Below are 26,238 nucleotides of genomic sequence, written 5' to 3' on the forward strand. Positions count from 1 at the left end.
AATTTGCTTAACTTTGTAGAACGATGACAGATTTGTTGTACTGCTTTAACCTCTGTATTCTAGGTGTCACCGTAATAACAGTACCTTGGTAAGCAGAGTTACTTTTAAATAACACATAGCATTATACCACAACTCCTTTTGTTGTTCTGCTTAAAAATAAGCTTCTATTTATTGCCCAATATTAGGAGTTAAGCGTAGTTCTTTTTCTTGGATTCTCAAACATTTAACAGTAAATTACAGCATAGGAAGACAGTGATTAAATATGTGTCTAAATGGTCTTAGACAAGCTGATTAAAACATATAATTAAATACAGTGCATTTCTGCTTTAAGAGTCACTGATTGTTCCTCTGTCTTAATTATTATATTTATTCTGATCAGTCAATATGCTGTATTACATTCCCTATATTATCGTTCAAGGCTAATAAACCACATGAAGATTACATGGCTGCAGAAGACGTTTTTGCTCCTGTTGTCATGTCAAATGACCTATAAAATTGGAATTTTTCTTCTTCCCTAGTAAATAGCCTAGGATACAGTTGTACAATAATTAATTAATTTATTTAAAATCTTTTCTGTATCATCGTTAAGTTATATACCATCACAATGGTTTACATACAGGCACGTTAATCATTTATAATCTGTAGTTATTTCTAAAATGCTAAGTTTTACAGTTCTCTGTTCTGAAATAGGAATGTGACTCTCCTAGCTAAAATACATTGATGAGTCAATTTGTCAGGCCATTAGTGCGTCTCCCTTGGAATTTTATTCTACCTGTGTTTTACTTGTAGCACATTCTGCTCCTTTGGTCTGTTCAGTTAGCCATCTAGATATCTACTTTCATTTGATACTTTTTGAGCATATCACCCAGTCCTTAACCAGGTCATCAAGACCTTCCTGGTTCTTCAGCCTGAACTCCCTCCAGTTCCCCCAAACCTCCTACCCAGACATACTACACAATAATTTTAGAAGCCTGGCGCATGCCAAAATTTGGGGATGTGCGCACAAGTCAGGCTTAAACGCACCCAGCTCTGAGACGCGCACCTCGGGCTGTGCTCACATATCACTGAGATTCCAAAAGGGGTGGGGTATGGGACTGGTCAGGGCAGAGCATGACCAAGAGATGTGTGTGTAAATACTTTTGCCCTGGGGGTGCTCCCAGATCCAGTACTGCATAAGTTTACTTCTGCTATAGAAGAGGTGTAACTTAAAATAAAATAACTGTGTCTGACAGGTTAAAAAATTAAAGACTCCCTGTTCCAGAAGGTTTATCTGATATGGGTTTGAGGGATGCACGTTAGTTTTATGTATGCATGTGTTTTAGTCTTATGTGTATCCTGAATGTAGTTTTAATTTATTATGTAAACTCTGTAAATCCACCAAGAATGGATATTTTCTCATATGAGTGGAAAATACATCACTTAAATAAATAAATATTTCTGTTTGTTTCTGCAACATTCAACTCAGATCAATGAAATACCGCTTTGAAATGGTGTAACAGAACACTGAATACAGCAAACAATGTTTTCAAAGATTTTCTTTGCATAATCTTAGCATTTCCACAATGTTTTCAAATTGCCAATTCTCCCAGATGAACATTTACCTGGACTTTCCTTAGCTGGAACGAAAGAGTAAACTGGCTGCCATCTATACAATAGTTCACACATGAGGGCTGATTTATTAAACGACTGTACTAGTTTTGCACTGGAGCAAAACCTGCACTAGATTTATCAACAAGGAGTTGTTATTTTCAGTAGGGAAAGTACCTGTGCAAAACACACCACGTTTGCACTAGGGATGTGAATCGTTTTCCATATCGTCTTAACGATAGAAATCGTGTGCCAGGGCAAGAAAATCGTCTTAGGCACGATTTTTTAGTTAAAAAATCGTTAAAAATCGTTTTTTCCGATTAGTGCGCACTAACTCGAGTTAGTGCGCACTAACTGGGAGTTAGTGCGCACTAACTGAAAATGATACAATTTGACACTTTTCAGGTCAGTTAAGGTCAGTTTAGGAATGAATATGTATTCCTATTGGCTGCCCTCTTATTTATTCATGTTACCAAGTTTCCTACTGACAGTATATGGGGGATGGGAAATGGAAACAGTTGGTAGCTTGACAAAACAAGTAATGTGATCAGTCAATGTGACTAGAACTTGTGCCCTAACCCTGATACCAGGGGTATTGTGATCTTCCTGCACACAGTGCCCTATCCCTATTAATACCAGGAGTGTTGTGATCTTCCTGCACACAGTGCCCTATCCCTAATACCAGGGGTGTTGTGATCTTCCTGCACACAGTGCCCTATTCCTGATACTGGGGGTGCTGTGATCTTCCTGCACACAGTGCCCTATTCCTGATACCGGGGGTGTTGTGATCTTCTTGCACACATCCCGATATCAGGGATAGGGCACTGCATGCAGGAAGATCACAACACTCCTGGTATTAATAGGGATAGGGCACTGCATGCAGGAAGATCACAACACTCCTGGTATTAATAGGGATAGGGCACTGCATGCAGGAAGATCACAACACCCCTGGTATCAGGGATAGGGCACTGTGTGCAGGAAGATCACAATACCCCGGAGGAGTGAGGGTCAGGCAGCTCCCCCCTGTCTGTGAAGCCAGCCTCTCACTAGTAATGCAGGGAGGGAGCTGTCTCAGACTTCACCATCCTCCCCCCCCCCCCTTACCCACACACCATTCACTAGCTGGGACATGGGGGAAGTCAGGAGTGAGGGTCAGGCAGCTCCCCCCTGTCTGTGAAGCCAGCCTCTCACTAGTAATGCAGGGAGGGAGCTGTCTCAGACTTCACCATCCACCCCCCCCCTCACCCACACACCATTCACTAGCTGGGACATGGGGGAAGTCAGGAGTGAGGGACAGGCAGCTCCCCCCTGTCTGTGAAGCCAGCCTCTCACTAGTAATGCAGGGAGGGAGCTGTCTCAGACTTCACCATCCTCCCCCCCCCTCACCCACACACCATTCACTAGCTGGGACATGGGGGAAGTCAGGAGTGAGGGTCAGGCAGCTCCCCCCTGTCTGTGAAGCCAGCCTCTCACTAGTAATGCAGGGAGGGAGCTGTCTCAGACTTCACCATCCTCCCCCCCCCCCCCCTCACCCACACACCATTCACTAGCTGGGACATGGGGGAAGTCAGGAGTGAGGGTCAGGCAGCTCCCCCCTGTCTGCGAAGCCAGCCTCTCACTAGTAATGCAGGGAGGGAGCTGTCTCAGACTTCACCCTCCCCCCCCCCCCCCCTCACCCACCATTCACTAGCTGGGACATGGGGGAAGTCAGGAGTGAGGGTCAGGCAGCTCCCCCCTGTCTGTGAAGCCAGCCTCTCACTAGTAATGCAGGGAGGGAGCTGTCTCAGACTTCACCATCCTCCCCCCCCCCTCACCCACACACCATTCACTAGCTGGGACATGGGGGAAGTCAGGAGTGAGGGTCAGGCAGCTCCCCCCTGTCTGTGAAGCCAGCCTCTCACTAGTAATGCAGGGAGGGAGCTGTCTCAGACTTCACCATCCTCCCCCCCCCCCTCACCCACACACCATTCACTAGCTGGGACATGGGGGAAGTCAGGAGTGAGGGTCAGGCAGCTCCCCCCTGTCTGTGAAGCCAGCCTCTCACTAGTAATGCAGGGAGGGAGCTGTCTCAGACTGGTATCAGGGTTAGGGCACTGTGTGCAGGAAGATCACAACACTCCTGGTATTAATAGGGATAGGGCACTGTAAGAGATGACTGTAGTAGATTGAATAAAGATCTGATGTTTCTGCTCTCCTCACACCAAACAAAAACAACACACAAGCAGAGAAGCCCTTCTTACAAAGCTGAGCTAGTGAGTTAAGTAGGAGGAAAAGTAAACATACTGGTGCCAGTGTGGCTACTTAAAAAATACACTTACCAACAATCAATTACATATATTTGAACTGTGTACAGTTCCAGCCAGGACCACCTTTCTAAAATGCACAGTGATTGGCAAATTCAACATGCACTAGCATTTCAGGTGCCTGCTAACAAAAATAATAAACAAACAAGTTCTAGTCACGTGAGTGCTGATCATTACATTACTTTTTTTGTCAAGCTTCCAACTGTTTCCATTTCACATCCCCCCAACCATATTGGTAACATCAATAGATAAGAGCACAGCCAGCCAATAGGAATACATACATACATATTCATTCCTAAGTGACCTTTACTGACCTGGGAAGTGTGAACATTTTGTTTCATTTTCTGTTGGTGTTCGTTAGTTTCCAGTTCCATTTCCCATCCCCCCAACCATCACCTCAGTGGTAACCTTGGTAACATCAATAGATAAGAGGGCAGCCAGCCAATAGGAACACATATTCATTCCTAACTGACCTTCAGTGACCTGGAAAGTGTTTATTTGTATCATTTTCAGTTAGTGCGCACTAAATCGAGTTAGTGCGCACTAACGGGGAGTTAGTGCGCACTAACTCGAGTTAGTGCGCACTAACACGATTTAACGATTTTTAACGATAAATCGTTAGAATTTCTATTGTATCGTGTTCTATAACGATTTAAGACGATATAAACATTATCGGACGATAATTTTAATCGTTGAAAAACGATTCACATCCCTAGTTTGCACCAGAACAGAGTATCTTTAATTCTTAATGTTGAAAGGGATGCTTATTGTGAGGCAATCATGATAATAACCTGTTTATAGATATATCACAAGGTGTTGACATTTTTTTCAACAACCTAGAATTAAATTACATCTTTGGCACAGACGATAGCACAATATCCATACTTGGGTTTATAATGTCCAGGTAGAGATGCACTGTGCTTTTGTACAAAATAGAGAAATGACCTGTACTCATACAGGAAAATAGAATATTCCTCCTTCGTGTTTAAACAGTTTTACCATGGTATAGTTACAATTATTGTTTGTCATGAAGGATCTCTTCCAGGTCTGCATGGTGCCTCTGCCGCTCAGTGAGCTGCTGCTGGCCTGTGCCCAAGTATTCGAGCAGGAGCCCAGCAAGAAGAATGTTTAAGCAGCAAGACTAGCTCTCGTCCTTATTCAATAAGGATTCTTTTTTACATAGACAAATCAGTTCAATTTCCATTTCAACCTATCTATATGTATGTATCTATATCTACAAACACACTGTGTGTGTGTAGAGAGAGAGAGAGAGAGAGGTTTTTAGATCACTTCCTTCAGCCCAGCTGGAAGCCATAGTCATTGTTTATAAAACATAAATATTAAATATATGTGTGTGTGTGTGGGGTGTATATATATATATAGATATGTATACACTGTTCATGTACATACATCTTGCAAATTAATCCTCACGAGATATTCAATTCATACAGAAACTAGTATCAGTTGTTACCATATTATAATAAACACATCATTCTCCTTACTCTGGCTAGATGAACTTTAGCAGACATACACTTGTACTATTTCTATACGTATTATTAACACATTAAAAACAATTCCTGCTTCTAACAGCTCTGGTCCTTATTCAATAAGGATTCTTTTTTACATAGACAAATCAGTTCAATTTCCATTTCAACCTATCTATATTTTTTGTATCTATATCTACAAACACACTGTGTGTGTAGAGAGAGAGAGAGAGAGAGGTTTATAGATCACTTCCTTCAGCCCAGCTGGAAGCCATAGTCATTGTTTATAAAACATAAATATTAAATATATGTGTGGGTGTGGGGTGTATATATATATATAGATATGTATACACTGTTCATGTACATACATCTTGCAAATTAATCCTCACGAGATATTCAATTCATACAGAAACTAGTATCAGTTGTTACCATATTATAATAAACACATCATTCTCCTTACTCTGGCTAGATGAACTTTAGCAGACATACACTTGTACTATTTCTATACGTATTATTAACACATTAAAAACAATTCCTGCTTCTAACAGCTCTGGTCCTTATTCAATAAGGATTCTTTTTTACATAGACAAATCAGTTCAATTTCCATTTCAACCTATCTATATTTTTTGTATCTATATCTACAAACACACTGTGTGTGTAGAGAGAGAGAGAGAGAGAGGTTTATAGATCACTTCCTTCAGCCCAGCTGGAAGCCATAGTCATTGTTTATAAAACATAAATATTAAATATATGTGTGGGTGTGGGGTGTATATATATATATAGATATGTATACACTGTTCATGTACATACATCTTGCAAATTAATCCTCACGAGATATTCAATTCATACAGAAACTAGTATCAGTTGTTACCATATTATAATAAACACATCATTCTCCTTACTCTGGCTAGATGAACTTTAGCAGACATACACTTGTACTATTTCTATACGTATTATTAACACATTAAAAACAATTCCTGCTTCTAACATAAAAAGGTCTTGAGTACATAAAATCAGACTCGAATCTTTAAAAAAAACCATCAACACAGTAATCATCAGCCTTAAAATATCCCTCCATACCTTTGGGACTTTAAAGATCTCCTGTCTAGTAACCCATACTAATTATGATATAATATGCTGCTCTTGCCTCACAACTCTTGACCTCCTAGTATATACTACTACTGTTTCTTATTCCCTACCCTGAGAAGCATTAAGTGTTCCTCATCCAATGCCAGGCCCTATAATCTTACTTTTTCACAAATTGTGAAGACAATGTCTATACTCTGTATAAGAGACTAAACAATTTGTGATTTTTTTCCTCCAGGTCCTTAATGCACAACTCATTATTATTACTACTATTACTAGGAAAGAACCTTCCACAAAATAAGGCTGCTATCCCAGTTACTACCCTCTGATCAGGCAAACCATAAATAGCAGATAGAGAAAAAAAAAACAAAACCTAAAACTCCTGCTAGTTTAGCCAAGATCTTATACAACTGCTTGCAGAGTTTTAGAATTCTTTTCATAGCCCATACATTTTTTTTTCTTGTATGGCGTGAGCCACTTGCCTTATCTGAACCTAGTCACGCCAGAGGGTACAGGGCCCAGGAATCTGAAGCTCAGATGGACACCAATGCAAATCCAGTTTCAGCGTGCAGGGCCTTCATAGGGGAGTTTTAGTTTCATGTGACAGGAAAGCTGGAATCTTTCACATTGGCCAGTTTGTCTATGCTACCTAGGGAGATGCATGCTAGATGTCAAGTCTGAATTGGGCAACAAGTGCACAGAAAGCATGTTCTATTATTTACAATATCCTGATATTTTATCCCCCTGAAATACATACATCTACTCCTAAGTCACATGGATGGTATAAATTCATTTGAAAGGCTAAAACTGATACTGTACTGCAACACTTTTCCTAAAGTTATAACTTTGATGTCATTATTACACTTCAAAGGAATTTTTGATTGGTTTGCATTATTGATTTTTTCTTTTAAAAAGGAATAAAACCTGCATAAGGGGACTTGAAAGGACTAATAATGCTCAAAATTGCAAAGTAGATGCATTTTTAAACATGAAGGGGGCAATATCCAGCCACTGAGCAGCTTGGCTATTTAGTCAAAATAACCATATCTGGTTAACTAGCACGGTATATTCAGTGGCTCGGTTGTGCCACTGAATACATGCGGCTTTCTTAAACTACATGAAAGTTTAGCAATGAGATTATTGGCAATCTATTTCATTTGTACACTGGAAAGACATTTGGTACAGCACATCTAAAAATTCTGTATGCACACAGATAAGAAAGATGTTATAAAATCTTTTATATGGACTAATTCTTTAAAAGGCACACAAAATAAATGTAGTGTGCATGCTAAAATTGGCATTAGTAGCCAGGTCCCTAAGATAACGAGATGCAGAGAATTCACATATTAAGAGGACAATGCATAAGGAAGTGTAAGCCTTTTGGGGGTAATTTGAAACCTGATCACATTGGTGCAAAATTTGTTGATATGTTTTACCCACATATTTTACACTAAATTTTAAAGTAAAAATATGTGCATACTTTCCCTGGGAAAATTTTCCAGGAAAATCTACCTGCACACGTTTAACCTTATTAATTTGTATAGGTAGCTTTTTTCAAGAAAAATTGCATGTTTACTTTTGAAAATGCAAAGGTTTGTGCCTAAATGTAAACTGATCCCCAACCCTGGCTTTGGGAATGCCTCTTCCTATAGTGGAAGAAAGTACATGCACACAAGCGTATGTGCATAATTTAATCCACATACAGAGTGGGTAATTTTGAAAAAATCCATTTCAGCAAGTAAAGTACTGTTTTACTTATGAAAATGGCTTTAAAAAATTATACTACCTATGGATGTTCACTCAGCATCTTTTAAACACATGTGTTAGCACAAAGTGCAAGGGCCTGTTTCTCTCTGCCCTCTCTCTCTCTGATAATTTTATGCGATGGCTCTCAGGGCTTCCCCACCGTCCAGTCTACTTCCATGCCCTTTAGTGGCCAGTGTACTAAGCAATGCTAAAACTGGATGTCACTGTGCATTTACAGCTGGTTTTCATGTGCGCGTGATCTACTACAAAACACGGCATTAAATGCCCAGTATACTAATGAGTCTTTAAAACAATGCTAGAGGTGGCATTGTAAAATTGAAAGGAGACAAGGAGCAATGTTTGGAAAAAGATGAGGAAAAAGAGCAGAAATATTAAATAAATACTTCAGTTTAGATTTCACTAAAGAAGACACAGCTGCTAAATTTATATCTGGACTGAAAAAATTCAACCATGTTGTACCATGTCTTCAGACCTCGCACTAACTTCCCATTTTATATCACATCAGGTTCAAGATCCTTCATTCTGGTTTCCCTTTATACCTCTCTAACTTCTTATCCCATATTCCCCACCTATACCCTATGCTCCTCCCAGCAGTGTCTTTTGTACCTTCCCTCTTTCTCTGTTATAAGATTGGATCACACTAGAGATTCCTCCTTTTATCATCAAGCTCCACTTTTGTGGAACAGTCTGCCTCTTGATATCTGCAAAGAGTGCAATATATTTTAAATTTCCCAGAGCTGTGAAATCCTGGGGGTTTTTTTAACCAGGCATACAATATCCAACATAGCCGAGACATGATCTTTGGTTGAGTCCTAACATTGGTGTCATACCTGTTTTGAATGGGTGACCTTGTTTGATGTTTGTATAATTTTATAGTGGATCTGATATTACATGTTATTTATAGTGTATACCGCTGGCTGATTCTGATTTTACCCACATTGTGTTCCTCTTGTTTTATGTGAAGTTTTAAGGCTTCGTATAATCTATGTATCTTATTTGTAAACTACTTGGATAATTTGTTTTTACCTGTGGGATATCAAGTTTAATATATAATAATTAATAGATAATAAAGTAGGACCATTGCTAGATGGACAAGAGCAACCGGGAAGTGAGGTAGATGCAACTCTATTTACAGAAGAGAATATATGGGGAGAACTAGGAAAACTGAAAATGGACAAGGCCATGGGGCTGGATGAATTTCATCCCAAGATATTACGGTAACTCAGAAATGTGCCAGTGGGAACGCTGAAAGACCTGTGTTCAACAGATCCCTGGAAATGAGAATGGTGCTGCAAGATTGGAGAAGAGGAGTAGTGGTTCTACTTTACAAAGGTGGCAACAGAGAGGAGGCTGGAAACTTAATGGAGATTCTGTCGAAGAAAAAAGATAGTGTTTTCACCAGAGGAACGTCCTTTCAAAAGTATCTGACTGATTGTTTTGATTGGATGGCTAAGATTTAGATCAAGGAAGAGCATTGGATATGATCTACATGGATTTCAGCAAAGCTTTTGATACAATCCCACAAAAGAGGATCATCAATAAAATGAGAAGCCTGGGAATGGGTGCCAAATTAGTGGAATTGATTACAAATTGACTGACCAGAGAGTGTCTAATGGTAAATGGAACTTATTTTGAAGAGAGAACAGTGTTAAGTGGAGTGCCTTAAGGATCGTTTTGGGAGAATATCTTTATGAGCGACATTGCAGTGGGGGTAGAAGAAAAAAGTTTGTCTTTTTGTGGATGATATTAAGATCTGCAACAGAGTAGGCACACCTGAAGGAGTAGAGAGAATGAAATGTGATTTAAGGAAGCTTGAAGAGTGGCTGAAGGTGTGGCAGCTGAGATTCAATGCCAAGAAATATGCAGCAATCCAAATGGACTATGAAATGGGAGGTGAAAGACTAAAGTGCATGGACTGGGAGAGGGACCTTGAGGTGGTAATATCTGGTGATCTGAAGGAAAAGAAACAATGTGACAAGGCGGTTGCAAAAGCCATAGGATGCTGGGCTGCAAAGGGAAGGAAATAACTAGCAAGATGAAAGAGGTGACAGTGCCTTTTTACAGGTCTTTGGTGAGGCCTCACCTGGAGTACTGTGTTCAGTTCCGGAGAACTATTCTCAAAAAGGAGGATAGGACTGAAGTAGTCTAGAGAGTTGTGTTGTGGATTGAGAACTGGTTAAAAGATAGAAAACAGAGAGTAGTGCTAAATAGTCAATTTTCTCAGTGGAGGAAGGTGAATAGTGAAGTGTCCCAGGGAACTGTACTAGAGCCACTGCTTTTTAACATTCATAAATGACCTAGAGATGGGAACATCGAGTGAGGTTATCAAATTTGCCGATGACACAAAATTATTCAAAATTGTTAAATCACAAAAGGATTGTTAGAAATTGCAAGAGGGCCTTAAAAGACTGGGAGACTGGGCATCCAAATGGAAGATGACATATAGGGTCAAATTTTGTAACCTACGCGCAGGCGTAGATTTATGCGTGCAACCCGGCATGCACAAATGTACGCTCAATTTTATAACATGCGCGCGCAGTCACGCACATGTTATAACATCCAGGGTCGGAGCGCACAAGAGGTTGCACACTTGTGCACGCCGAGCCCTAGAAGAGCCCCGATGGCTTTCCCCGTTCCCTCCGAGGCCGCTCCGAAATCGGACCTTTTACTCCATTGCTGGCATTAGTGTTATTGTGTGTCCATGCAGCCTTTTCCTTGCTGGGCACTTGGGACTAAGCCCCAGTGGGAGAGAGTAGGAGCTGGGACTGGAATCGAAAGCCACCAAAGCAGTAGGAGTGATCGTGAACAGCAAGCACCAGCGTTTCCAGACAGGTACTTTCACTTAAAAAAAACCCAGGGTAAGAGTTAAGTGCTAAAAAGCTCACTTAAAAAAACCCACACTAACCATTCTCCCTGCTAGCATGGCTCCCTGCATGGCCCGTGAATGGATAATTGTTTCCTTTATATTCCATTTGCATGCACTCATGCAAAACCTGCCGCAGGTTTGTATACTAGTTGTGCCGTACTGAATATGCTATTACATATACTAGGGATGTGCAGCAGGGACGGATTCATCCCATTCGGTATTCGTATTCGTGGGGAGCCATAGCCGTTGCATCCGTTCTCAGGGGGCCCCGATCCGTTCATTAGTTACGTATGTATTCATTTCCCAAAAATAAAAGAAACCCATCCCAACCCTTTAAATTTAATTAACTACAATCCCCCATCCTCCTGACCCCTCAAGACTTACCAAAAGTCCCTGGTGGTCCAGCGGGGGTCCTGGAGTGATCTCCTGCACTCGGGTGGTCGACTGCTGGAATTCAAAATGGCACCGATAGCCTTTGCCCTTACTATGTCACAGGGGCTACGGGTGCCATTGGTCGGCCCCTGTCACATGGTAGGAGCACAAGATGGTGTTGTATTCATGGGGGTTCACCATACGTTTTGTGACCCCACGAATACAAAGAATAGGGACATATACATTGCGGATTGCCAATACGTCAAAAACGAATGCACACCCCTAACATATACACATAAGATCAGCACGGGAAAAAACAGCACAATTACGTGTGCAAAAACCTACAGAAGATTTGCCACAACTTATTAAATCAGCTTCTCAGCATGCAGACTTTGTGCTAATTTTCAAAGATAAATGATTTAGGTGTTTTCTCTTTGAAAAAATGTAAGAAAGCACTCTGAAACCACGCCCTTAATTACACCTGCTCTTCTTTACGGGCATCTTAGAAGGGTAAAACAGCACCTCCTTTTTAGAATATCATATGTGAGTGCTATTTTCCTCCACCAACTCAACGCATGTCAAGGAATGCCTCCTCACAATCCAGCTAGAAAGATGCATGCTATGGAAGCCCGCACATACTTATACCAGGAATATATAGTAGGACAGCTAAATCCTTTTATTAGGAAAGATAGCTTTGAAAGTTTTCCTTCTCATGGAAGCAAAGCCTTTGTAAATCTGACCCAAGTCTGCAATACACCAAAACTGATTTTCAACAGATACATTGTAAAAATGGTGAATATTTCCTGTACATGGTTACTTCTGATTCATTTTCCACCGATTTATGCCAGTTTACTTCATATTGTTTATTTATTGCGGGTCACCATAAAACAGCTGAAATTTTTACTGTTCATTATATTTTTTGCTCTTCACAGTCTTTAGTAACTGTCATTGTTTAGCGTGGTTGCTGAGCTGCAATGCTTAATTATGTGATGGTATTGTCTCCATGTATTTATTTTTCATTTTATATCTTTCAAAACTGAATTACCATCTCTATGAAACCTCTGTCTTATAGCCGAGAGAACTGTATGTACTTGCTGCCTAGCTGAATTAAAATTAGTAGTTGCATTATGATTTAAATGTGTATTAACTGCTGTTATTATGGAGGTATAAAAAGTAAAAGGATTAAAAACTAATGTGAATAATATCTGATTTGAAAGTCCCAAAGAATTAACACAACAAAAAAGTTTAAATTTTTCACTAGCAGCTTAATTCAATTGACATGGATTTCAGAGAGCTTCAAACCAACTTGTTTGCTTGTCTTAAAGCAAACAAGATGCTAAATGTACTTCATTTTCCTATAGAGTGCCTCTCAGTATAACCAGTTAGCCAGATAACGTACCTGGATAACTCTTGAGTATCGGTATTATTTAGGTAAGCTATTCAGCTCTTTGGCCTGTCTTGGAATGCCCCTGATTTATTCAGGTAAGTTATATCCAGTTAGAAACGTACCCAGATAAATCGGAGCCATTCACCATGAGGTAAATTTAGACACTGCAGTTTGCCCAGCCAAGTCCCTAACTTAGGCCTGGATTCATCATTCATTGCTGAATAGAGATGTGAATCGGAACCGGAATCAGTTCAGATTCCGGTTCCGATTCACATGTGGGTTTTTTTCCATCGGGCCCGATCGCAGTTTTGTTTATTGGCTGCGCCCGAGCCGATAAACAAAAAACCCACCCCAACCCTTTAAAACTAATCCCTTTGCTTCCCCCACCCTCCCGACCCCCCAAAAAACATTTTACAGGTACCTGGTGGTCCAGTGGGGATCCTGGGAGCGATCTCCCGCTCCTGGGCCGTCGGCTGCAACTAATCAAAATGGCGCCGATAGCCCTTTGCCCTTACCATGTGACAGGGTATCCGTGCCATTGGCCGGCCCCTGTCACATGGTAGGAGCACTGGATGGCCCACACCATCCCAGGACCCCCACTGGACCACCAGGTACCTGTAAAATGTTTTTTTTGGGGGGTCGGGAGGGTGGGGGGAAGCAAAGGGATTAGTTTTAAAGGGTTGGGGTGGGTTTAGGGTTTTGGGTGCCGTTTTTCCCACCCTCCCCCAAAACAATAAGAGAACCCCCACGATAAATATCATGGGGTTTTCCTATCGTTTTGGGGGAGCCCTCAATTTCTGACAATTTTGAAAATATCGACAATATTTTCAATCGTCCGAAGCCTGATTCACATCCCTATTGCTGAATGATGAATCCAGCGAAAATGGGGGGGGGCGGCAGGCCTGCGAAAGCCCGCAGCCTTCACACCACCGCTGTGCCTTTGCTGCCGGCTTTCGCACCAAATAGCACCACCATGAAAGGTGGTGCTATTCAGCGCGCTACTACCAACGATAACGTTGGTAACATTATTGCTGGCAGTGAAGACACCACCGACTCCTCCCCTATCCCTAATTTGCATTATATCACATGCAAAAAGGCCTTACAGGGGCGGAATTTCAGCGCATAACCCGCTCCTGCACGCGCCGAGCCTATTTTGCATAGGCTCAGCGACACGCGCAAGCCCCGGGACACTCGTATGTCCCGGGGCTTGAAAAAAGGGGCGGGGCGGGGGCAGTCTGGGGCATGACAGGGGCGTGGCCAGAGGCCTTCGAAGGCCTGCTAGGCTGGGGAAACCCGCGCCGGCACTCGGCCAGCACGTGCAACCTATGTCTGCCCAGAGGCAGGCGCAACTTAAATAATAAAGGTAGGAGGGATTTAGGTAGAGCTGGGGGGTGGGTTAAATAGAGGAAGGGAGGGGAAGGTGCGGGGGGGGGGGGGCCTTAACGCACTCGATAAAGCTATAGCAACTCCATCTAACTCCCTTCATGCAACAAGCTCCGCTAGCATTAGCGTTAATAACCACCTTTCACAATGTTATTTATACTTGTATATAACTATCTGATCTTCATTTCCTCTCTCATTCCAAGTTATTGTTTTCCTTGTTATATGTAACTGCTTTTCTGCACTTTTGTTTAAATGGTAAAGTTTATTATAATTTCACCCCTGTTTCTTGTGAACCAGCATGATGGGACCACCGTCCTGAATGTTGGTATATAAAAAACTTAAATAAATAAATAAAAATAAAATATAGTGAATTACCCCCTTAGCTCAATATGACCCCCCCATCTCAATATGACCTTCTAGAAATCTCAGTGAAAAATATTAAAGTCCCCTTTACAATTTAATCTATATATTAGTGTCAGTTAACATGGTTCATATAGAGACCTGTGCAATAGGACTCATGCTAACAAACGTTCACTGTGCACTCACAAAATATTTTATGTACATTAAAATGCAACTTAACAAGTGTTGCAAAAAGATTTAGCATGTGCACTGTTACAAATGTCCTTGGCTGGGAACAGATGGGAGCACAGAAGCAGATGAGTCAGGGAGGATTCTAGTCACCTTGACTTAGAAGTGCATTAGCATCTCACCATTCAAAGGCCTATAGACACAGTTTTACAGTGTCATCTGCTATACATGGCCTTCGTTAATCAGGCCCTCTGTTTGCAGTTAGCTAAGCCCCCTTACCTGTTCTGAGGCAGGTATTAAATAATATGCCATTAACAAGCACTCAAGAAATAGCATGGAGGGAAACTATGCAATGCTATTTAACTTGTGCATGCTAAACTCTTAATTGTATATGATAATCCTTCATTTCCATGTTGTGGCCTTCAGGTACTGTTACAAAGCGCACCTTCAGGCCCGGTCAGGAGCTCAGAAGCGCAATCCATCTGGAGAGGAATGTGAGCCCTTGAGCCATGGAGGAGCCCCAAGGCACACCATGGGAGGTGAGCTGGTATCAGCACGGATGGAGCAGGAACAAGGCTGGAGTGAAGACAAGGCAAGGATTACCTGGAACAGGAAAAAGTCTGAAAATACTGACCCTCTACCGGACCTGAATGCTACAAGAAGACCAACAAAGCAATGGTGGTCAATGAACAGTCCTCTGACTGTTCCAAGCCCTTTCTGATCTGCCGCTGGGTAATGGCAAGAAGCAACAGGCCGGATAGAGGCCAGGCAAAGACATGGATACTTAGATGAAGACTCAGGATCAAGGTTCAGGAGATGAACACTTAGGTTCAAGGTTCAAGATCAAGTCAAGTACTAGGTTGAGGCTGCGATGCAGCACGCCCTACACAGTCGCGGACCACGCGTGATGTGGGGAAGAATATAGACGAGATAATGGAGCAAGTGAGAAGGACATGTCCCAGAAACTGAGAGGCCTGCACCGGGGCGCGCCCTACACAGCCGCTTGTGGTTGGTCGAGGACCACGCTTTGTTGATGCAGGTACCAAACTGAGTCCAACACATGGACTGAGCAGACACAAGGAATCCGAGGGCCTGCAAAGTTCAAGTACAGGACCAAGACAGGACTTGGCTTCAAGCAAGGATTATCCTCCGGAGGCTTGCACTGCGAACGAGGAAGGGTGAACATTAAGGAATCAAAGGTACAGGACATCAAGGCTGGATCACGGAACATCACGGACGTCCGAACTGGATCACGGAACATCACGGACATCAGGACTGGAACACAAACATCAGGAACATGGACATCAGGAACATAAGGGCTGGATAGCAAACATCAGGAAACATCCCAAAGCACAGATGAAGGAATTCCGATGAGGGATGAGACCAAAACATCAAGACGAGAAGACCAGAAATATCAGGATCAGGAAAATGAAGAACACTGAACACAAAGCCATCTATGCAATGAAGACCACAGAGAATCTGGACCAACAGACAGAACACGATGTGCAAGCTGATCTGAAGGCACCGAGTGACTGAAGATGAGCCCTTATATAGGGCTGAACCAGGAAGTGAAGATCTGAAGACTTCCGGTGGGGCCACAGGCTTTTCCCGCCACTGGCCCTTTAAATGGACTGAAGAGGTGCGTGCCAGTGCCTAGAGGAGGGCCCTGGAGAGAAAGCAGGACCATGGACAGTGGTGTTGACGTCCTCTGCTGCGCAGGCGAAGGAGCAGACAGGCAGGCAGGCATCGGGGCGGCCTCCAGGCCGCAGGATGACGTCAGAGTGACAGTGGCTTTCCCCTGCCACTCAGGAAGGATTTTGGCGGTGGCTCCACGCCGCTTGGGAGTTCCGAAGCACAGCGGTCTGGACTGCATGAACGTGGTGGCCTCCTGGCTGCTAGGTGGTCAGCACAGCGATTCGGGCCGAGGAGGAGTGGCAATAACAGTGGCTCCCTGCCGCGGGAGGTCCCGACGTCGGCAACAGTGGCACTAGGCCACGAAGACAGTCGGCGGCGGCTCGGGGTAAGAGGCCTGCTCGTGGGGAACAGCAGCACAGCAAGGTAGATCGAGAGGCCTGCTCGCGGGATGGAGTCCACGGGCAGGAATCGTAACATTTACATATGTGGACATGCTCCTTTTTAGTTTGCTTATGCTAATGTCTTTCCAGATCACTTTAATGTGTACATGGCCTTATTTTATAGCACACTGTTTTTTTTAATATGCGCATGAGGGTCTTAATATGCATGGTAAAGTTTTTGTGTAAACCCCATAGTCTCATGACCGGATTCTTTGCAAGCTAAGATACTTTCCTGGGGTCACATAAGAATATCCAAATAAATTGTTTCAGCACCATATAGATCCCGTTTTTGGATCTCCTACATGGTTTCTAAATGATAAGATGAAATAACATCTTTCTATATTTTTATGTTGGTCCAATAAAAAGTATCACAACCTACAATTAATCCAATACAACTCAAACTTGATCCGATGATCACCTGTTAGGCAATAGTAAATACTGTTGCTATTACTGCAGATATGTATTAAAAATGGCAATAGGCATTTAAATAAAAAATGAGCCATTTAGGCATTTACATCCTAGTATGGTATTTACAACAGAATGTTTATGTCTACAAGACTGGGTGTAAGAGTGAGAGTGGAAGTTATAAAACCCAGAAACAGCAAAGGAGACAGGAGGGAAAGCCTCAGTAAGTATTATGACAGAAGAGAACAAGCATATTTAGCCACTGGAAAGAATAAGCAAATTTAAGCCCTAGACTGAGGACATTCAGATCTGTGCAGAACTGGGTGTAGATCAACATAGGAGGTTAACTGATCTTGTGAGATGTTTAGAAGCAATTTATCATTTGGTGAATCAACAACAACTATCTCTTGATCCTCAGAAAGCTGAGGTGCTTTAGGTCAAGAGGCCCTTGAAGAAGTTTACACCACTGCAGTTATTTTTAAAGGAACAACTACTCCCAAGGTCTGAAATCTGGTAATCATTCATTTTGAGATAGGAATGCAACCATATATTAACAACTTAATAAAAAATCACTTTGCCTATGCTTTCCTTTCTAGGGAAAATTTTTCAATAGCAATCCATGCTCTAGTTACAGAGCAACTGTATAACTAAAGGGGTAGATATTCAAACCATAGTTGTTTATCTAAGTTAGTGGAATAAACTTATCTAGCTATGTTAGGGATATTCTGTTGCTTGGCTATGCAGCCACCAGCTACTATGGGAGTCATTGTCTATAACTTTCGCATGCGAAAAGGGACTTTTCACATACAAAAAGTCCCTTTTCATGTGCGATAGCTAAATCAGGGTGGAGTCAGCACCGGAAGGGGAGGAATCGGGGCGGACGCAGTGAAGACATCGCTGACGGCGAAAAGGTAAGGCCCCTTGTCGCCGCCAGTAAAGCACCCAATAGCACCACCTTTCACAGTGGCACTATTGGTTTTCGCAGGCCACCCCCCATCAGGTCCCCCCATCAGGGGGGACCTGATGGGGGACCTGATGGAAAACTTATATGTATTAGAGCTTATGGAGTAGCCGTTTTGAATCACTAAATAAATATTGAATACATACAACTTATAAAGATTGGGACTGACTAATTTTCTGCTCTCAACTATTTTTGCGTGTTAATCACAGTTGATGAGTAGACATTCTCCTGTTTGGGATTGGATTATTATACATGCAAAATACAGCTATCATATTCTACTGCATTTAAAGTTGTAAGATCATATTACATGAAACTTATTCTCTTCACCACAGGCCTTACTGGAGGTACCTTCCAACTGTCATCAACATGCCTTTTCAATTGCAGCCCCTGCCATATGACTTACTTTTTAAACAAGCTTTTTATGAGTAATTTGCTTGTTCCTTATGCTTACATTTATTTTAGGCAGTAGTACTTTCACATTTAGGAAGCTGTTTCAACCATTTCTTTTTAACTTAGCTTTTATAAGAAATTTTAGGTTTTAATATCATATTTATTTCATTTGGCTCTTATTTTGTATATTATTTTAAATTCGTCATAGTTTTGTCCCATTATAATAATGTGTTTGTTGGTTATAAGCCACCTAGGATATAGGTGACATATACATATATTAAATCTAAATCTAATCTTGCTCTTGACCAATTATATTGGCTTCTAGGACTGCTGGTTACTATTGTTGCTAGCACTGTTTTTAAAGTTCTTTGATCTTCAAGACCTTTTTTAAATGCAGACCAAAGTAACATCTGGATATGCTTGAATGATATATCTCTTCCAGAGCACTGAACTCATCACAAAAAGTCCTGTTGTGTGGTCCTATCCCCATCTGAAGTCAACTAAGTAGAGACAACAAGAAGGACTTTTTCCTATTTTGGCCCCAATTTATGGAGTTCAATCTCTAAGAAATTAAATTAAAGCTCTACAGAGATTACCTAATTTTAAGAAACTTGCTAAAATCTGTTGTCACAATTCTGGCTGCTAGGCAGCTCTCCCACCAGCCATGCTCACATTCACTCTAGACACTGCCAAGATGCCTGTATGACTCAGAAAGCTCAGCACTATATAACCCTGCCTCTCCATCGAGTCAACTTGGCTCTTTGTATTGGCCCACCTTGCTTCCTGTTGCCTGCTCAGCCTTCCTGGTCTTCCTGCCTTCTCAGATATGTTCCTTGCTGTGCTTTAGTTCTTGGTTATTTAGGCTTGTATTGTCTTTGCCCTGTTCCTGTAGCCCTGTCTAGGCCTTATCTAGCCTAATGTTCTGGATTTGTCCTGTCCAATCTTAGTCATCACTTACCTGGGCCCTCCCAGTGACCCCTGCTCTCTGTCGGCCTTCAATTCTAGTCCTTGTCTCCAGTTCCTGTCCTGCCTGACTACTATCATGTACCATGCTATGGAAGTCCTTCTGGCCCTCAGCCCAAGGGGAAGGGGGCTGGACAGGCAAAAGACCTTGCCTTGCTCTGCCCTGAAGTCCTGTACCGCTCCTGTTGGAGGAATACCTGATCCCAGCCTGCCTGAGCATGACATAATGAAGAGGCCATACAGACCCCACAGAAGCGAGTCCAGGACTCCCTGCCAGCCCGGTAAGCCTTGTGAAAATTCTCCTACATTTTCTCTCTCGCTTACTGGGACTGCAACAGATGCCAATATAGAAACCAAGCATTTTGTTTGGAATATATCCAGTGTCAGTTCCCCAGTCATATTAGGTGGAAGTGTGCCAGTTTGTGAATATCATCTTGGAAGACATCTTTTTCTTCTGTTCTGCACCCAAACTAGCTTCCAAGCTGCAAACCCTAGCTCCTGACAGAAGCCCCAGCTTCTGAAGTCTATTCCATTCAATTTAACTGCAGATGCAGTGAATGCCAAAATAGCAATCCACCAGAAGAATTAGTCTGGCATTTTTATTCAATTTTTTTGTTTTGTTTTGGGTTTTGGGTTTTTGTTTGGGTTTTTTTGCAGTATCCCTGGGCTTGCAGCTTCTCTTTGGGAGTGTGGTCAGTGCCATGCATTTAATACTCACCATTCACTAACCTGCTTCCGTTGCATTGCTCCAAGACCTGCTTCTGTGACACAGACCTCAGTTGCAGCCCAGTAAAACTCTGAGAGAATGGAGACCTGCAGTTTGCAATGAAAGGTATCACTTGTGTCAAACTTTAATATGTCTGTTTTCACTAAAAACAGTTTGGAAGTCATGCTAGCTAAATCTGTGACTACCCTAGTTCCTATTAAATCTGATTTAGAGAAATCTGAAGGTAATTATACCTGAGCAGACACCAGAGGAAGAAAAGCATGGTAACCAAATATCAGAGATGCTCTCTGTGTTGAACATATCCTTTTATTTCTGTTCCTCCTACAACCAGCCTGACTATCCTGCCTGCCAATTTTGTTTCTTACACCAGTTTCAAGTAAACCAAGATTTATTCCAGCTCCAGCCCAGACTACAATGGATTTAAAATCAGCACCTGTAAAGGTGAATCCAGCAGTGGTGTCTGGTTCTGCTCTTGCTCCTGCGTCTTGTCCCAGTGTTCAGAGCTTGACCCAGTTTGGGAGGTTACTAATCAGTCAGCTGCTCCCAGCTCAGTACATGGAAGCCTAACCACCTAGGTAATTTCAGCTCAATGCCTGTGAATGTTCCTCAGTCAACAGATCAACCTCCTTCGCAGTCAGCTGTGTCTAATCAACCTGTAAAGAGAACTCTGTTATCCCCTCAAAAGGTACCCTGTGCCTTTTTAGGTAGCTCTGTTTTGAATAAACTTGTCTTTGTTCCAGACTCTTTAAAGACTGCCTCAGTTTCTGAAATCTGTTCTCCCTTCTTGCAAAAACTTCCCCAGGAAGCTGCTGTAACACATCCAGAGACTCTGACCCAAATTGCTCCTGTAGTCCAACTCCAGGAATCGGCTCGAGGCTGTTACCAAAGCACAGTCAAGGACTCTGATCAAGACTGTTCCTGCTGTGTTACCACTGGATGCTGTCATTACGCACTCAGAGACTCTGATCCAGACTGCCCCAGTAGCCCAGTCCAGAAATCCGGGCCAGGCTGGTCTAAAGACTCCCCTAGTTTAATAGCCTTCACCACTCCCCCCAGCCTCCCCAGTTAGCTCTGACCCTTAAAACCCCACAGATCTGCCTAGTTTTGTTTATTTTATAACTTATACATTATCCATAGCAGAAGTAAAGCTATGCAGCAGGGGACCTTGGCATGTGCCGGGACGCGGCGTTAGTATTTACTTGCACATCTCTGGTTCCCGCCCTGGAATACCCATGTCGCGCCCAGATCACACACATTCCCCTGCCCTTCTTGAAAACTTTAGGTATGTGCACTCTATGGGAGATACGCGTGCATCTGGGCTGCTTTTAAAATCTGCTCGGCGCACGCAAGCCCAGTGACCAATCCAGGACAATCTTGTGTCCTGGATTGGTCACTGTTGGAAATAGGAGACTGGGCCTGATGGACCTTCAGTCTGACCCAGTATGGCAAGTTTTATGTTCTTATTAATAATGTACAACAATCTAACCATTTCTGATGGAAAAACAACTATAGAACTAAGTATCATCATAGGAAAGTCTAAGGGGTACAGTCAGGAGCAATGTCTCAGAAAGGGTGGTGGATGAATGGAATGCCCTCCTGGAAGACAAGAATTTTAATGGAATTCAAAAGGACATGGGATAAACACAAAGGATTCCTAATGGCTAGAGGATGGAGATTTTAAAGAATAATAGGGTAACCTGTGGTAGATCTAGGTATCATATCATATCTCATACAATATCTCTCTCTCTCATATGATATATTTACTGATTAATGAAGGATTGGTAATAGTACCACATCATTTGTTACTACCTAGTAGATTTAGGTGTAACATTTCTGCAGAGAGTAACCTGATTGTAGCAGCAGTTACAACCCTAAACCCCCTTTCTTGGACAGACTGGATGGACCATTTGGGTCCTTATCTGCCATCATTTACTGTATTAATTAGGGATGTGAATCATTTTTTGATAACTTAAAAAAATCGTCAGATATTTTTTAAATCGTCAAAAATCGTTAGAGTCTTGCTTCTTTCTTAGTAGGTACTATAAGTCTTTCTTGTCCTCGTGACCTTAATGAATGCTCAGGTGTATAAAACTGAAAAATGCCTCGTAATTACTGGAGTCAACCCATATGAAGACCTTTAAAAACCAATAGTACAATTTTAAAATGATCCTATAATTTACAGGCAGACAGTGCAACTGTTTTACATAGAAACATAACATAGAAACATAGAAACATAGAAATGACGGCAGAAGAAGACCAAATGGCCCATCCAGTCTGCCCAGCAAGCTTCCCTCATTTCTTCTCCCATACTTATCTGTTTCTCTTAGCTCTTGGTTCTAATTCCCTTCCACCCCCGCCATTAATGTAGAGAGCGGTGGAGGAGCTGCATCCAAGTGAAATATCTAGCTTGATTAGTTAGAGGTAGTAGGAGTAGTAACCGCCGCAATAAGCAAGCTACACCCATGCTTATTTGTTTTTACCCAGATTATGTTATACAGCCCTTATTGGTTGTTTATCTTCTCCCCTGCTGTTGAAGCAGAGAGCTATGCTGGATATGCATCGAAAGTGAAGTATCAGGCACATTTGGTTTGGGGTAGTAACCGCCGTGACAAGCCAGCTACTCCCCGCTTTGTGAGTGTGAATCCTTTTTTCTTCTCCCCTGCCGTTGAAGTTATGCTGGATATGCGTGAAGTATCAGTTTTTCTTTTCCCCTGCCGTTGAAGCAGAGAGCTATGCTGGAAATTCGTGATGTATCAGTCTTTCTCCGATGCCGTTGAAGTAGAGAGCCATGCTGGATATGCGTCGAGAGTGAAGTATCAGGTACATTTGGTTTGGGGTAGTAACCGCCGTAACAAGCCAGCTACTCCCCGCTTTGTGAGTGCGAACCCTTTTTTCTTCTCCCCTGCCGTTTAAGCAGAGAGCTCTGCTGGATGTGTGAAGTAACAGTTTTTCTTTTCCCCTGCTGTTGAAGCAGAGAACTATGCTGGATATGCATTGAAAGTGAAGTATAAGAATGGAGTGATCAAGCTAGTTGAAAGGCATCAGGAATAGAGGAAGGTGGAGGTAGTAATCTGGATATTTGGTTTGGGGTAGTAACCGCCGTAACAAGCCAGCTACTCCCGTCATTGTGAGTGCAAATCCTTTTTTCCACATTTCCTCATGCTGTTGAATCTTAGAGTGATGTTGGAGTCACAGTAACCATGTGTATGTTTATTGACTAAGGGTATTGTCTCCAGGCAGTAGCCATCATTCTGGCGAGTCACCCACTCTTCATTGGCGGCCTCTTGACTTTATGGATCCACAGTGTTTATCCCACACCCCTTTGAAGTCCTTCACAGTTTTAGGATAGGAGTCCTTCACAGTTTTAGGATAGGAGTAACAAGTTCAAAGTGAGGAACACCAACAATCAACCAGGCTGCAGCATTTTGAATTAATTGCAAGACCTGAAGGTGGAATTTAGGCAAACCCATGTGGAGGGATTTCTAGAGGAGTAATAACAAATGATTATTACTGGTACGAAAATCTTGTAATGATAATATATATATTTCAACCTCCTTGAGAAACAAAGTTTATTGTTGGATTGGTTCTTTATCTGAAAAAGGTAAAAATGTGTGCTTATAATATATTTGTGGCTGCTAGTTAGAATGTAGATTTGGGCTGACCACTGCTAGCTGTGGGGAAACTGTAGCTGCTACAGTACTTTCAGTAGAGTCATTATGGGTGTCTCATGTGTGCAACACTGCAGATAATCACAGTATGTGATCACATCGCACTATTGGTTTTCCAATATCTTTTTGTTAGACCAATATATAAAGCCTTTATTAGATTATTTCTGGGGTATATAAACAAGTAGGCAATGTGTTCTCCCACTGGTTGGACACAGAAATACCAATGGAATTCTTTACTAACTTAGCACCATCTTAACCCTGTCCCCAGCACCATCCTAACCCTGTCCCCAGCACCATCCTCCTCCCTGCAGTGCCATCTTGTTTCCCTGACCCTTTTTTCTGTTTATACTGGGTTACAGATGAACGGATGCAACCTGCCCATAAGGTGTCCTTTTCAAATGCCTCCTAGCGAGCTCAGTAACTAGTTTATTAATTTCCACTCCATATTGAATTCATTTGCATCATATAGTACACATTTCATGTTTTTTTCAGTCTGAGTTACTAAGCAAGTTGGTATATATTTCTGCCTTTAGAAAAGCATCCAGAAGAGGTCCAACCATGCTAAATGATTGCTTGTAGAGTCCTAGCAATCTTTAGTCTTGTGTTTCAATTAGCATAGAAAGATTCTGTAATAAAAAACCATTAGGACAAAACAATGAAACACTTTAGTTGATGAAAGCAATAATATTTTAAGAGAACTGTACTTGGCGCTCTCATGGAACATGGACAGTAGTGTGCATGGAAAGGAAGAAGAATGCATAAGCAGTTTGGCCAGTTCTCATACTGATGGAGTGAAATCTCAAAGGAGACAGGACTACTTTTATGGTTAGAATAGCATCCTTCTTATAGTTCAATAAGAGTACTCTTCTTATAGTTAAAAGAAATCTAATTGTATTTAAAGGACAAAACATGCAATGAAAGTAATCTGAGAGAAGCAAAGAACATCATGCTTGGAGGTATCTGACACATTACTTGCAAACATTTATCAGTGGTAGTATGTTAAAAAAATGTAATTTAATCTGTAAATTCCAGAAATGGACTTCCTCTGTTACCTGATGAGACGTTAGAAAGTGCGTATAATCACATACATATAGAAGGAGAAAATATATTAGAAAACGTTGCTAACTATAATATATAAACGGCTTCTGGAAGCACTGCCAAAGCTAATGCTCACTTTATCATATTATTTTTCACTTTAGATGGTAGAATGTAGAAGCAGATGTAATATGTTATGCATCAGGAAGCATGCTGTCTCGTTATGCATTGCACCTCTTCACGTCTCAGTCATTTTAACCATCCTTTACAGCTTAATAGTCTGCTGTTGTGTCTTGGATGCATTAGTGAAAGGGCTCCTGCATTTTTGAAGAATATTCAGACCAGGTTGCTGTCATTTATTGAAATACCATTCACAGGTGGTAGGTGACAGGTTATCCACTGGTGGCGGGGCCTTTTTTCCCTAAGTAGGGAATTCAGCAATGTTTCTAAAGAAAACTGTGTAAAAGTCACTGAAGCTTGATTAAAGGTACACCAAGGATTTTCTGTGACCGTTTTACATTTGCTTGATAAAACAGAAAAGTAGAGTCTGTTGTTCCAAAATGCTCAAAGCAAATGCTTTAGCAATTGACTAAGAAAGAGGCATTGCTAGGTATTTAAAAGATTTGAGGCTTACGCCCATAGGGAGGTCTGGCTGCTCCTTAGGAGAGGTCCTTTTGAAAAACATGTGGAGAGGGTCCTTACCTTTAGACCCTCTTGACTCTCATCGCAGTGATCAAAGGGTGCTTGCTCCATCCAAGCAGCCTTTCCTCTGATGCAACACTCAGCTGGATAATACTATAAGAATTATTTTTTATTTGCTGGTTTACCAGTTTCTCTACTTTTGTGTGTAAAGAGGTTTTGGTGGATAGCTATTTTAAGAGACCTAGAGGGTTTTCTCCTAGCTTGTGTCTATGGAAGGAATGCTTGGTAGCTAGGGCCTTAAAAATAAGGAGAATTTTAACTGACTCTAAAGAGCCCACCCTCCCTGCCCCATACTCACGCACTAACCTACCCTGTTGCCTCTTTTTCGGAAATAAACTTTTGGAAGGGTGGAGTCCTAAATTCTGACAGCTCTAGAGGTTTCTGTCCTCATTTAAATCCCTGCTTTGAGTCTATTATCAGGATCTTGCAACCTGTTCTACTCCAGTCATGATCTTAGACCAACACTCTTATTTGTCTTGTCTGTTTATCTTGACTAGATTAAAAACTCCATGGATCAGAAACTGTTTGTTAGGTGTTTCGGTACAGTAC

The 26,238-nt window shown here is 41.9% G+C and overlaps 1 protein-coding gene and 1 long non-coding RNA gene across 3 annotated transcripts in view; one reads left to right on the top strand and one right to left on the bottom strand.

Moving 5' to 3' along the window:
* Window positions 1-20,846, bottom strand: part of LOC115086967 — a 68,634-nt gene extending 47,788 nt beyond the window's left edge. Inside the window, exons 1-2 of the long non-coding RNA XR_003855375.1 lie at window positions 20,718-20,846; window positions 20,276-20,370 (exon numbers count right to left, since the gene is read on the bottom strand). This is a non-coding gene — a long non-coding RNA (uncharacterized LOC115086967). The remainder of the gene's footprint in view (window positions 1-20,275; window positions 20,371-20,717) is intronic.
* Window positions 1-26,238, top strand: part of PLCB1 (phospholipase C beta 1) — a 1,417,494-nt gene that overhangs the window by 688,100 nt on the left and 703,156 nt on the right. The gene's annotated exons all lie outside the window — the stretch shown is intronic.

Source organism: Rhinatrema bivittatum, chromosome 3 (assembly GCF_901001135.1).
Source record: "Rhinatrema bivittatum chromosome 3, aRhiBiv1.1, whole genome shotgun sequence".
NCBI classification, from domain to species: Eukaryota; Metazoa; Chordata; class Amphibia; order Gymnophiona; family Rhinatrematidae; genus Rhinatrema; species Rhinatrema bivittatum.